Raw genomic sequence first — 11,984 nt, 5'->3', positions numbered from 1 at the left:
TGTAGAATAATTTGAAGTATTCTTATTAAATTTGATGAAATATTTTAATGGGATTCGCCACTGACGGGGCTATAATCGGTACGCTACTATTACTGCTACTATCATTACCATTACCTACTACCACTGTTACTATTACTAAAACGTACTAATTGTATTGTTGTTTATTGCTGTTCCTGCTATTCCAATCGCTACTACTACCACTATATTTATATTATTCTTGCAACCCTAATTTTTTAATTTCCATTGTTATTATTACCATTAGTTACTCGTAATAATATATTACTACTATATTTATGGGTGCAATTATTGTTACTGCTACAACTACTATTACGAATATAATTAATGTTAAACAGAAAAAAATGATAGAATATAACGCTATTGGTGCTGTTACTTGCTGCTATTGTTATTTTATCAGTATTGGCATCACTGCTTCTATTATTTCGTAAAATTCCCCTGTCATTACTGATGCTGCACAGATAATGATAGCAGTAATAGTAATAATAAATAGTAGTGGTGGAACAAACAGAAATAATGATAGTAGTAGACGGTCAGCTGCAGTAATCACAATAGTTATATAAATATATATATATACATATATATATTTAAGTGATATAGAATTAACCAATGGTAATAGTAATAAGGCTGCTAACATTAAAAAACATATGGTATAAGAGAGTATAACTTACTGTTTATATAAATATATATATATATAAATGTATATATATATGTATATATTTAGTAATCAATAATCCGTAAACCACAATAAAAATAAGAGTGATTGTGACGAGGATAATAACGATTAATAATCGCAATTGTAATATTTTAAACGGTAGTATTAATAGTGGCAGTAATAATATTTGTCGTTGAAGAATTATTGTGGCAGCAGTGGTAGTATAATACATATATATAGTTTTAAAAAAAGCACCAGTCACATAAGGAAAATATGTAGCGATGATATTATAATTAGATTAAATAATGTTATTAATAATATGTATATATACATATATATATATATGCATACATACAATAGAGGTCTGAGGGCGTATTGAATATAGTAAATGTACCTTTTTTGCGTTCCACGAGATGGAACATAAATTTATATTGCAAGGAGAACAAAAAAAAAATTAAATTTATGCAAGCGCTGGTACTTCCAACGACAATGGATTTTTTGAACAAGTGAAATGGAAGAATCCATTGTCATTTTATCACGGGGATAAAACGGCAGCACACTCCAAGCATGATCGACATATTTGCTCGTAAAAGTTTGAGAAAAGCTAAGCTAAAGAATATACCAAGTATTTATATGTGGAACTTTTACGACACTGGGGGCTATTTTTTTTAACAATATTCCAGAATTCTTTATTTGAATCATTGAATTTTTTTTTTATATATAATTTTATTCGTGAAATTTTTAACAAAATTTCGAAGGTTTTTATTGATTTTTACTGGAGTTTAAAAATTAATTTTCATCGTCGGGGAAGGTCAAGTAATTGTTTCTCCTCAGTGTCGTCATTATTTTATAAACAGAACTTCGAGTTAGAGTTAGCATGCTGTATATTTAAGATTAATTCGCAACACCTTGTACGCATGCGCAGAAGAGAAAAAGCAAACGGAATATCAAAGCACTTCTCTCTCCTCCTTCGTTCCTCTGTTCGCCATTTGACGATATGTCTGATCCGCTCGTTTATCCATTCGCAAACACGCATTGTACCTAATATTACTTTTATTGTCTGTCTTCTTTTGAAACTGCAAAGGGTTCTGTTGATCGAACTAATTCAAACAGTCAATTATTTTTATTGCCAGACCGCAGTCTGTTATTGTGATCGTTGACCGTTCCGATTTCTACTATACTGTTGCAATTATTTTAGGGTTGTGCGAGAATCCAAATTTTGGGAGAGGAATTATATTATCACATTTAATTCTTTATACGAATTCAATCAAATTTTTTTCTCTAAATTTTTTTATCTTGGGTGCCCCTCCTAGATACGTCCCTGACGTATCGACTACGTCCCTGTGATTATAGGGTATAGTTGGAGGATTTAGTTTATTTATATAGATCTCTGCTCAGAAGTGGGGAGACTCCGCCCATCTCTGCTTAGAAGTGGGGAGACTCCGCCCATCTCTGCTTAGAAGTGGGGAGACTCCACCCATCTCTGCTTAGAAGTGGGGAGACTCCGCCCATCTTTAATTAATAAAAATTACAGATTATATGAATTTGTAGATAATTGCATTAGTATACAGTGCGTTTCAAAATTAACACCAAAACTAAGGCCCAGAAGCCACCACGGCCCAGCTATACCCAATTTTGGTCCTCGCACAGTCCTAACTCAAATCAATCACAAACGTCCTAAAAGTTTCCACAGTGCTAGTTATAAGAATTTCTTTATCAGCTACTTAATTTTAAATCGCAGTTTCTGTTTTTAAACCAGTACAAATATCCGTTATCCAAGTCGAACATATTGTCCAGTGAAACACATCGAATTTCAAAGGCTTTAGAAAGTTCTCCATTTTGTAATTTACGTTTGGAGCGAAGTTTTAAAGGAACACAGTCAATAGGTGTTATATTCGTGAACTTGTATTATGCATACGCGCAATTCGATACGATACGAATTCAGTACGCTTACGCGCATGCGTATTCTCACCTTTTCTTCTTATTTTTTTTTTTTTAATGCGTATTCCGTACGTATGTGTGTGTGCTTACTCTATTTTTATCGTGAATTATTGATTCAGTACGCTTATACAGGCATACATTAGTTAGTATGCGCATGCGCTCCACTGGGAGCCAATCGGATTGCTTATGCCGTGCGCATGCGTACACACGCGCCAGTAAGAAAACGTACACATACGAACCTCTCTTTCGGGATGCGTTGTCGCTATTTCTGTTCTCGACACAAAATACGTGTGCATCAGGGGCGTGTGCCATTGTTGATTTGATACGATAATTGAAAATGATAAAAAAAAAAGATTGTAACGATTAACTAGTGTAATTCTAATCACAATATGAATTTATAGTCAAGGCTCGATCATTCGAAGCGTAAGGGAATCTTTGTAGAGACCAAAAGTATCGAGTATATACTTTTTAATTTATACACGTTAGAGATATCTCTATATTTTTTCTTCTGTAGCTTTTAAATGATAATAATTGTAAATTCGATTTTTCTTCGTGTAAGTCGCCAAATTTAACGATACAAATATTTAAGTACTTTTTACAATGGCTAACGGAGAGACAATGCCGGTGACGATTAAAAAACGAAGGCATACGTAATTAGTTTTTACGTCTTAACATTTTGTTAACGAATATGTACGATAATATAACGATAGGTTTAGCGGATGGAAATTTAACAGAGTTAAATGATATTATCGTTAAAGTTGCTATTTAATTAATTTCTCTTTTCTTTCACTGATCGCATATATAGTTAAACGAAAAAGAAAAAAAAAATAATGATTATCCATGTAGTTTGATTTTTAATTGTTATACAGTATTATTTAAACAAGCCGCGAACGTGTGTGTTCAAATTTTAATGAATCACTTTTTTTTTTCTTTTTTCCTTCCTACAGTTCCTCGTATTTCAGTAAGAGATATATATACACGAAATGTGCTTAAATAATAGTAATTGTAACGCTCGATAATTAAGTTCTTATCGCTATTATTTCAAATGTTAAAATACAAAGAATAAAACTGCTTGTTGAATATTCTTTTACGTTTCTAGTATTTGTTTTTCTTTTTTTCTATGTTGCTAACGAAAGAAAACAAATGTTTCGCGAGATCACGTGAGCAAAATATTTCATGCATTTTTGAGTACTTAAAATACTCAGTTCGGTGAAAATTCGGATATTTCGTTCGGGAGCGAAAGAAAGGGGTAAAACTGATCAAAAGTTCGGTATTCGATGTTTAAAGTGCTTTATGAAAATGCAAAAATCTGTAAATATTTTTTTAATACAAGTTTTACCGACGTTTCGATAAAAATGTAACGAAGGCTGACGAATCTTTCAAAATACTTCGAAAGTAGCAAATTAAATTCGTAAATCAGTATAACATTTTTTGCCTTAAAAAAAAAAATTGATAGGTATAAATAGATTTTAAAAGAAGATTTATGAGGTACATGTCCTTGAAAGTGCAAACGATTACGAATTCAGTTCAAAATGCAATTATGTTGTTGATTTAAGAAGATTGTTAATATTGGTAACAAAAATATCCTCGATGAATTTGAAATGATCTTCGTTGAAGTCAATTTTCGTTTAGATTTTTATCGTGCGATGACTTAAGTGTATATCATAATTGCAATAAACGTACAATCTATATAGTGGATATAAAAAATGAGAAATTTCAATGAAGCTTTCACGCACACTTATTATTTAATCAAGATATCCAAGTAATATAATGAACGATTTTAAAGTAAATGTTAATTTCACAATAAGCATTGAATTCCCGTTGGAACAATTCTGTTTAATTTATTACGGGAAAAATGTAAAAATTTAGTAAATGTATACAATTACTAGTTATTGTATTAAACGTTTCACGAGTCTAAATATGAGTTAAACTTTTAATAGTAGGGAGACTCCGCCCATCTCTGCTTAGAAGTGGGGAGACTCCACCCTTTTGTGCTCAGTAGTGGGGAGACTCCACCCATGCCTGTTCAGTAGTGAGGAGACTCCACCCACCTCTGCTCAGTAGAGGGGGAGACTCCACCTACGTCTGTTCAGTAGTGGGGAAACTCCACCCATGTCTGTTCAGTAGTGAGGAGACTCCACCCACCTCTGCTCAGTAGAGGGGGAGACTCCACCTACGTCTGTTCAGTAGTGGGGAAACTCCACCCATGTCTGTTCAGTAATGGGGAGACTCCACCCACCTCTGTTCAGGATTGGGGAGACTCCATCTACCATACGTAGAGATGGTTGTCTTCTAACAGAAAATACATCAAAGTTACCAATCGGTATATTCGAACGCAACACAGGCCTCCTTGCCTTCTCAAAATTTAAAAACCTTCAAATTTGTTACAACCTCGATAGATAATGCTTCCACTATAACAAAAGTTCTGTTTATAAATACATTGTCATACGTATACATTGATCAATAAGTGTATACGTTTACTAAATCTATATATATATACGGGTGCTTCAAAAAGGGTGGCCAAAAATGTTTAATATAAGGGAAGTTCATATAAACATATATATGTTCATAAACATAATAATGACAAGGGAATTAAGTACCGAAAATAATCCCCATAATGTTATTATTTATCAGTTTCTCTTAAAAATGTAAATACAGCTCATTGGGTCAGAATAACCCTGATTTTAACACACAGAAGTTTTGCTCATCTCTTTTGAATCACCCTGTAGGGATTAACACTTTGACGGCCGGTACTGACCCAGGCCAGCGTTCTTTACCTCATTTCTAATCACCGAATTAATTGTAATTTAAATACCGATAAATCATAGAATCTTTCGAAGGTTGCTGAAACAATCGCATAAGATAAGCGACTGTCAAAGTGTTAAGACAGAGTGTGTGCCATGCACCGATTTTCAACGATAAGTAAATGAAGAAAATTCTAAATACAACTATGAGATATTAGTTCGTGTGTGTCATGTTGTTCATTAGATATAGAAAACGAAAAAGTGTCCCTCGTGCACACGTCTCGAAACAAACATCCCGAAAGATCAAAGAAAGGTGAATCAAGAAGAATCAAGGAGTAAAGTCCAATTTCGTCGTTTAAGCGTATTATTAACAACAATATACATACATACTTAGCTAGCAAGTACAGGGACACATTAAGGCACGCATGTACGAGCGCGCGTACACACACATACACACACACACACACACGCATAACAATTCACAGAATTGCAGGTTTTCGGTATACAGTCAAACCTTGATAAATTTCTGTTAGATTGAAATTTCTGTTGCTCACATGTCCAACGCGAGTTCGGTTAGTGCAGGTCTGTACAATGCAGTGGCATTGTTTTTCTGTGCAACGCATCTCGCAATGTCAAGGAAACGGCCTTCGTTGCTAAGGGAGTTACGTGGCACGCCCTCGTTGCTAAGGGGACTACGCGACACGCCCCCGTTGCCAAAGGGATCGCACGGTAACGCCTCCGTTGATAAGGAGATCGCACGGTAACGCCTTCGTTGCCAAGGAAACCGTGCGACCGAGTCGAATCGCGCCAAATTGAATCGCCTCAACTTTGAATCCCGTCGAATTTGAGTCGGATCGAATTGAATCGTGTGAAGTCATATCGAGTCGAATTTCAATCACGTCCAATTTGAATTGCGTCGAATTTGAATCGAGTTGAACCGATTAGCCATAGAAACTTTACACACTGAGAACGACTCTGGTCAGCGTAGGGATAGGACAGACCTGCATTAACATCGAGGAACGGTAAAATGGTTGGAGTGGGGATAGTGTGCGATTGGTTGTACGTACCGCTCCGCCTCTACAGCCCCTGGCGCAGGAAAATATCGAGGTTGTACTGCACGCACACACAGAGTCAGAGACAGACACATTGTTTATACGTATATATTGCACTCGCGCGCGCACGCATGCACACACAAACAAGTACACACTACACAGCTATGCGCGCGTACACGCGCGCGCGCGCGCGCCTACGCATATATACATTCCTATAATATTATTAATAGTATAGAAATACATGCAGTTTGATAAAGAGTAATTAGTTGGTAAGATCGATTAATTATTGTAAAAGTAAAAAAAAGTGACTATTGATTAATGCAACAAAGTGGACTAATTCGCGAGTAACCTCTATTCCTAACAAGAATGAAAGATTAATTAATTTTAAACAGATTAATAGTAACTAATAACGATGATGACGACGAGGATGCTGATTATGATGATGAATGGAATAAATAGGTATTAACAAGTAATAATAAATAATAATTGATCGTAATGTTCATTAATAAGCAACAAAAAAATAAACGCGATATATATATATATACATATATATTATATATATATAGTGCTAATAACCATATATTAAAGAAATAGAGATTGCGGTACGAAATAATGGAAAAATATATAATAGTATAGTTATTACGATTTTTGCGATTTTCATTGTCTAACGGTATTTGAGAGATATATTCACGACGTAGCTTAGTGATAATTCTAACGGACTCTTAGGCTAAGGTTTCGAATTGCAGAAAAAGAACTAAATCGCGCGTAAATGGAAAAGTAACTAGGATTCTGTGAATAACATTGTTTTTGTTTATCTTTTTTGTTTTTTCTTTTTTTTTTTTACTTAAACGTTCGGGGATTTTTCACCGATGAATTTTCTCTGGCTTTTTCTTTGTCCAGTGGTACTTTTACTTGTTATCGAAATTATTGTAGCAACGAGGACTTCAAATAATTTATCTACACGGGATGTTACACATATCAGAGTTGAACAAACATCGAAAATTATTTCAATTCTATTTTGTTTGTCTTTTATGCTACGTCACACTCAGTTAACATTCCTATAATGATATGTTTACTACCTTGTAAAAAGTAACAACGTAGACATTCATTATGTATCACACTGTAGTGTCCTCTTCCTGCAAGCATGACAATGGTCCTCCCCGCCTCTAGGGCCCCCAACGCAGGAAGATATCGAGACATCCTCGTTAATATAACGAGACTCCACTGTTATTCTTTACGATCTAATGTTAATTGATGTTGTTATCATTTTTATTCGTCCAGTAGACTCTCGTTATATTGCCGCTACTGAGTGTGGCGTAGACCACGCCCATAAAGAAAAAGAACCAGAAAAAATTCACAGTGGAAAGGTATACCAGTGTTGGGCAAATCAAATGCCCGACGAGCTCAGGGGCATTGAGAGAGAAAGAACTGAAAATTCCTTTCCCAATTTTGTCTCAGATTTATCAACATTGACCATTCGGATCGGGATACGCAGGGGCGTGGCGCCCCTCCCCCTTACATTCCCGCGGTTAAAATCTTATTTTAACTTTTAATAAGCCTGTATACTCGCGAGCGCAGCTGATTTGCCTATCACTGTTGTACAGGATGTCGCGTATATTAAGCATTCGGATTATATACGCCGCATACACACACTCACACACACATGCATTACATACACACGTACATATATATGATATATATATATCAAATTAAATCAAAGGGCGAAAAGCTTTCTTAAACTAGCAGAAAGATATTTGTTGTGATAATAAATATTGAATATATAGCTCTTCTAGGATATAAAATCATTACTTTAAACACAAAAGATTAGGATTTAAATAACGCGGCGGATTTAAGCCTGGGGAGGGAGAAGAAGAAAAAAAAACGAGAAAAGAAGTAAATTTTCAAGGAGGAAAGAAAAAGCCTCGACTTTTTTCTACTCGAGAAAGAAAAGGTTCGCGCATGGTATTCGCACGTCGAACCTGGTCCCATTTTCTACCTGCGTCTCTGTATGTGTGCCGATATTGTGATGAATGAGATAAGATTTAAAAAAAAAGAGGAAACAATCTTTTCTTGGTCGAGAAAAGATAACACGCTCGTGTGGTGTTTACGTATTTAAAAAAATATATATATATATTATATATATTATATATATATTATATATATATGCTTAACGATTCAATATGTACAGGGTGTCTCATGAATTATAGTACAAGAACGCAGTTACGATTCCTGTGCTGAAAATAAGATGATTTTCAGAAATTCAATACCCTTTTTAATTTCTCAAGATTTTCCCGGTTTCAACGTTTTTTCCCTCGGACTTGACTGAAACTCGAACGAGGAGAGAGGGTGGGGGGAAGTATTGCCGAAAATTATTTCGTTTTATTGGTAGGGAATTGTACTGTACACTATAGCGCCTCCTATATTAAGCACCCTATATGTAACATGGTTATATAAATATATAAGGATAAACTCCGGTCGTCGAGAAAAAGAAAAACTATATTACGAATTTTTCGTTTTTACGTCCGCTTTAAAAGATCGTTCTAAATTCAGTCTGATTCCTTCACTGCACGCATTTTTTATATACAAGATATTTGTAACCGCTATGACGTTATACGCTTAAGCTTTGTTTCTATGACGATGCGTTTCTCCGAACGAATGCCTCTGGTTTTTTTCCCCGAGTGCGTGTGCAAAACGAATCATTTTTGGGAAGGCTAATTCTGAACCCGGGAGTCTTACATATCGCCCTTCCACTTCAATTGTACATTCTATGTCCGTATATATATATGTATATACAATGCATATATACGAATATACGTGCACCTATGTGAACCAAGTGCTCATGTATGCGTGTGTATCGGTATACATTAAATGCTCGTACGGTCGCGTTTTCGGTCTTGCTTTCCATAAAAACGGACGGATTTGAAAACGGTGGAATTCGAGCCTCGTGAGGCGGCCATATTGCTCAAGTCAAATTCTAGCGTCCCGATTGGTCGCTGACTGGTTCAGAAAATGGACGAAGGTATTGGCGCGAAATTTGAAATGAACTTACGAATATTCGTGATAAACGAATTAGATAGAATTGATTCGCGTGTAATGTATATTTAACTGATGTTTGTGTGTCCGCGTGAAATTTTCTAATTGGAAAGGTACAAATTCACCTGAGCAACATGACCACCCTACCTAGTTGAATTTCGGACCTTGTCCATAAATTCTTGCGTCCATCTCTCGATTAAGCAGAAGTGTAGGTTTTAAGTTCTTTCGAAATCAAAATTACACTACACTACATTACACTGTGTTACTGTATTACACCATTCTCTTCTTCAAATTGGTCCCTTCCGTTTACTCCTCCCATTTGCCCCGCCCATAGACTCGCCTCCTGACACGCCTACTGACTTCCCTCACCAGCTCCGCCCATAGACTCGCCTACTGACACACCTACTGACTCCCTCCCTTTGGCTCCGCCCATAGACTCACCTACTGCCACACCTACTTACTCCCTGCATTGACTCCGCCTGTTAGCCCCTCCTACTGACCCCGCTCATTGACTCCTCCCCCTATCCTGACTCCTCCCACTTATGAAAATACATACACTTCCTCTTAATCGTTTATGGACGCGACTGTACCCAATACGTATATACGTGAACGATGTATGAACACCATAAAAATAAATATGTATCCGAATTTTGTAGTCATACATATAAGTACGTAGGATGAGAAACGTGTATCATTCACGTGTGCACGTATACACGTACACATGTATACATATTAATTACTTAAACATACTTTCTACTACTACACACACAAACACACACACACAGGGTGTTTTAAAGATTGTAGTACAAGAGAAAACTGCGGCCTTTCTTAGATTATAAATGGAATATATTCTTAAACCGTGGTTTTTTCTTCAGCGAGAATGATTGCATCGTTAAAAAGAAAGAAAAAAAGAAATGTCGATAGATAGCGGATCACGGCTTAAAATTCTGGCTGCAATAACGAACAATTTTTTTAGTTGGAAATAACATGGTTTTCCGATTTTCCTGTTGTCTTTGTTTATCCGTTAGTTTTGTTCGCTTGTAGAGAGGAAAGAGTCGAACGAAAGTGTTCATTGTAAACGGTATGGTGTATTTTATTGTAATTGTATCGATGGCAACAAAAATAAACAATCGTCGAGAAATTCGTGGATTTTAACTTCATAACTTCTTCTCTTTTTTTTTAAGCTTTTTTTTATTGTACTTTACGAGTGGCGAGTAACCGGATCATGGTAGATAGTGAGATAACTGGTTTAAATCCAGTATTTTTTATATTTTGAAACGTTTGTTGGGAAAATTTCGAAAATCGTCTTATTTTCCGCTGAAAAATTTACCAATTGTCTCTTGCACCATTATTTTTTGATCACCCTGCATTTTCTGAACGTTTTTCTTTCTCTGTAATGTTAAATGGAGACTTTCTTTTTTTAACGAACCGAATCGAGTACGCTTTTTCTCAGAATTTTTAAAATAATGAATTACGAAGGTATTAATTAACGATTGTAGAACCGTACCAATAAGCGAATTAGTTAATTCTTTATAGAAGGTATTAAAAGGCAAAAAAAAAAGATAATGTCGTCATACACCTATGAGAAGTCTGGTGAATAAGTTAACGTGGTTTTTTCTCTTCATTTTATTATTTATTTTTAATCTGAATCCGTAGGAATTATTATTGTATTAATTAATATATATGTTACATATATATACAAATGAATATATGTATGTATGTATATATGTATCGTGTCCGTGCATATACACATATATACGTATACAATATAGAAATGCATATGTATATTAATTAATTGTATGAATTTAATATATGTTTATAATAAGATGTTTCATTTTTCCTTCTTTATTTCGGATATGTCGCTGGGTTGCTTTCTTAAAATTACTTAATTATGTAATCGTTGAGTGAGAATTAGAATAACGAGTGATTGAACGATCATGGGTGTTCTCTCATTTTCTAATAATTATGATGATAATAGAAATAAAGTTATTTAAAATCAAATTAAACCTTTTCTTTTTGTTTTCAAATTTCCCTCATACAAATTTCGTTTTATTTCATAGACTTGTACGGACTATGTCAACTTTTTTCTACTTAGAATCTTTGTCTTTACAAATTTGTAAACTTAAAAATGTACAAAATTTATAAGTGGGAGGAGTCAAGTCGAGGGGCGGGAGTGGGTGGAGCCTGTAGGCGTGGTCTAACTTCTTATTGGTGGAGTGGGAGGGGCTTGACGACGCCCCTTTCACTTGTCCTTCAATTACTCGCCAGTCTCTGGCGAGGGAGGACCACCACGTGACCCTTCACGTGTCTCTGCCCCTCCAATCAGACCATGCAGTATCCGTACAAGTTTATAGTTCAGTTGTAAACATCTTTTGCTTCTCTCTTACTTTTTGCAGTTTTTTTCAGTTACAAAATAATTTATGTTACTCTAATTCAAACATTATTAAACGCGTGATACGTAAGTAAATTTTTTTAATTATTTGAACGATCAGTTTATAGAAAAATGTTTTCATGGGGATCGACAGTGACGCGTCCGAATAGGTA

General features: G+C 35.2%; 1 long non-coding RNA gene across 1 annotated transcript; it reads right to left on the bottom strand.

Moving 5' to 3' along the window:
• Positions 1-8,521: 8,521 nt before the first annotated feature.
• On the bottom strand, positions 8,522-11,395 carry LOC105663153 (uncharacterized). Its single transcript, XR_001096630.2, has 2 exons — positions 9,831-11,395; positions 8,522-9,780 (listed from the first exon to the last, which is right to left on the bottom strand). It is a non-coding gene; the product is annotated as an uncharacterized LOC105663153 (long non-coding RNA).
• Between the last annotated feature and the right edge of the window lie 589 nt (positions 11,396-11,984).

Source organism: Megachile rotundata, chromosome 16 (genome assembly GCF_050947335.1).
Source record: "Megachile rotundata isolate GNS110a chromosome 16, iyMegRotu1, whole genome shotgun sequence".
Lineage (NCBI taxonomy): Eukaryota > Metazoa > Arthropoda > Insecta > Hymenoptera > Megachilidae > Megachile > Megachile rotundata.
The sequence above is the reverse complement of the archived record's forward strand: the minus strand, read 5'-3'. Positions and strand labels throughout refer to the sequence as shown.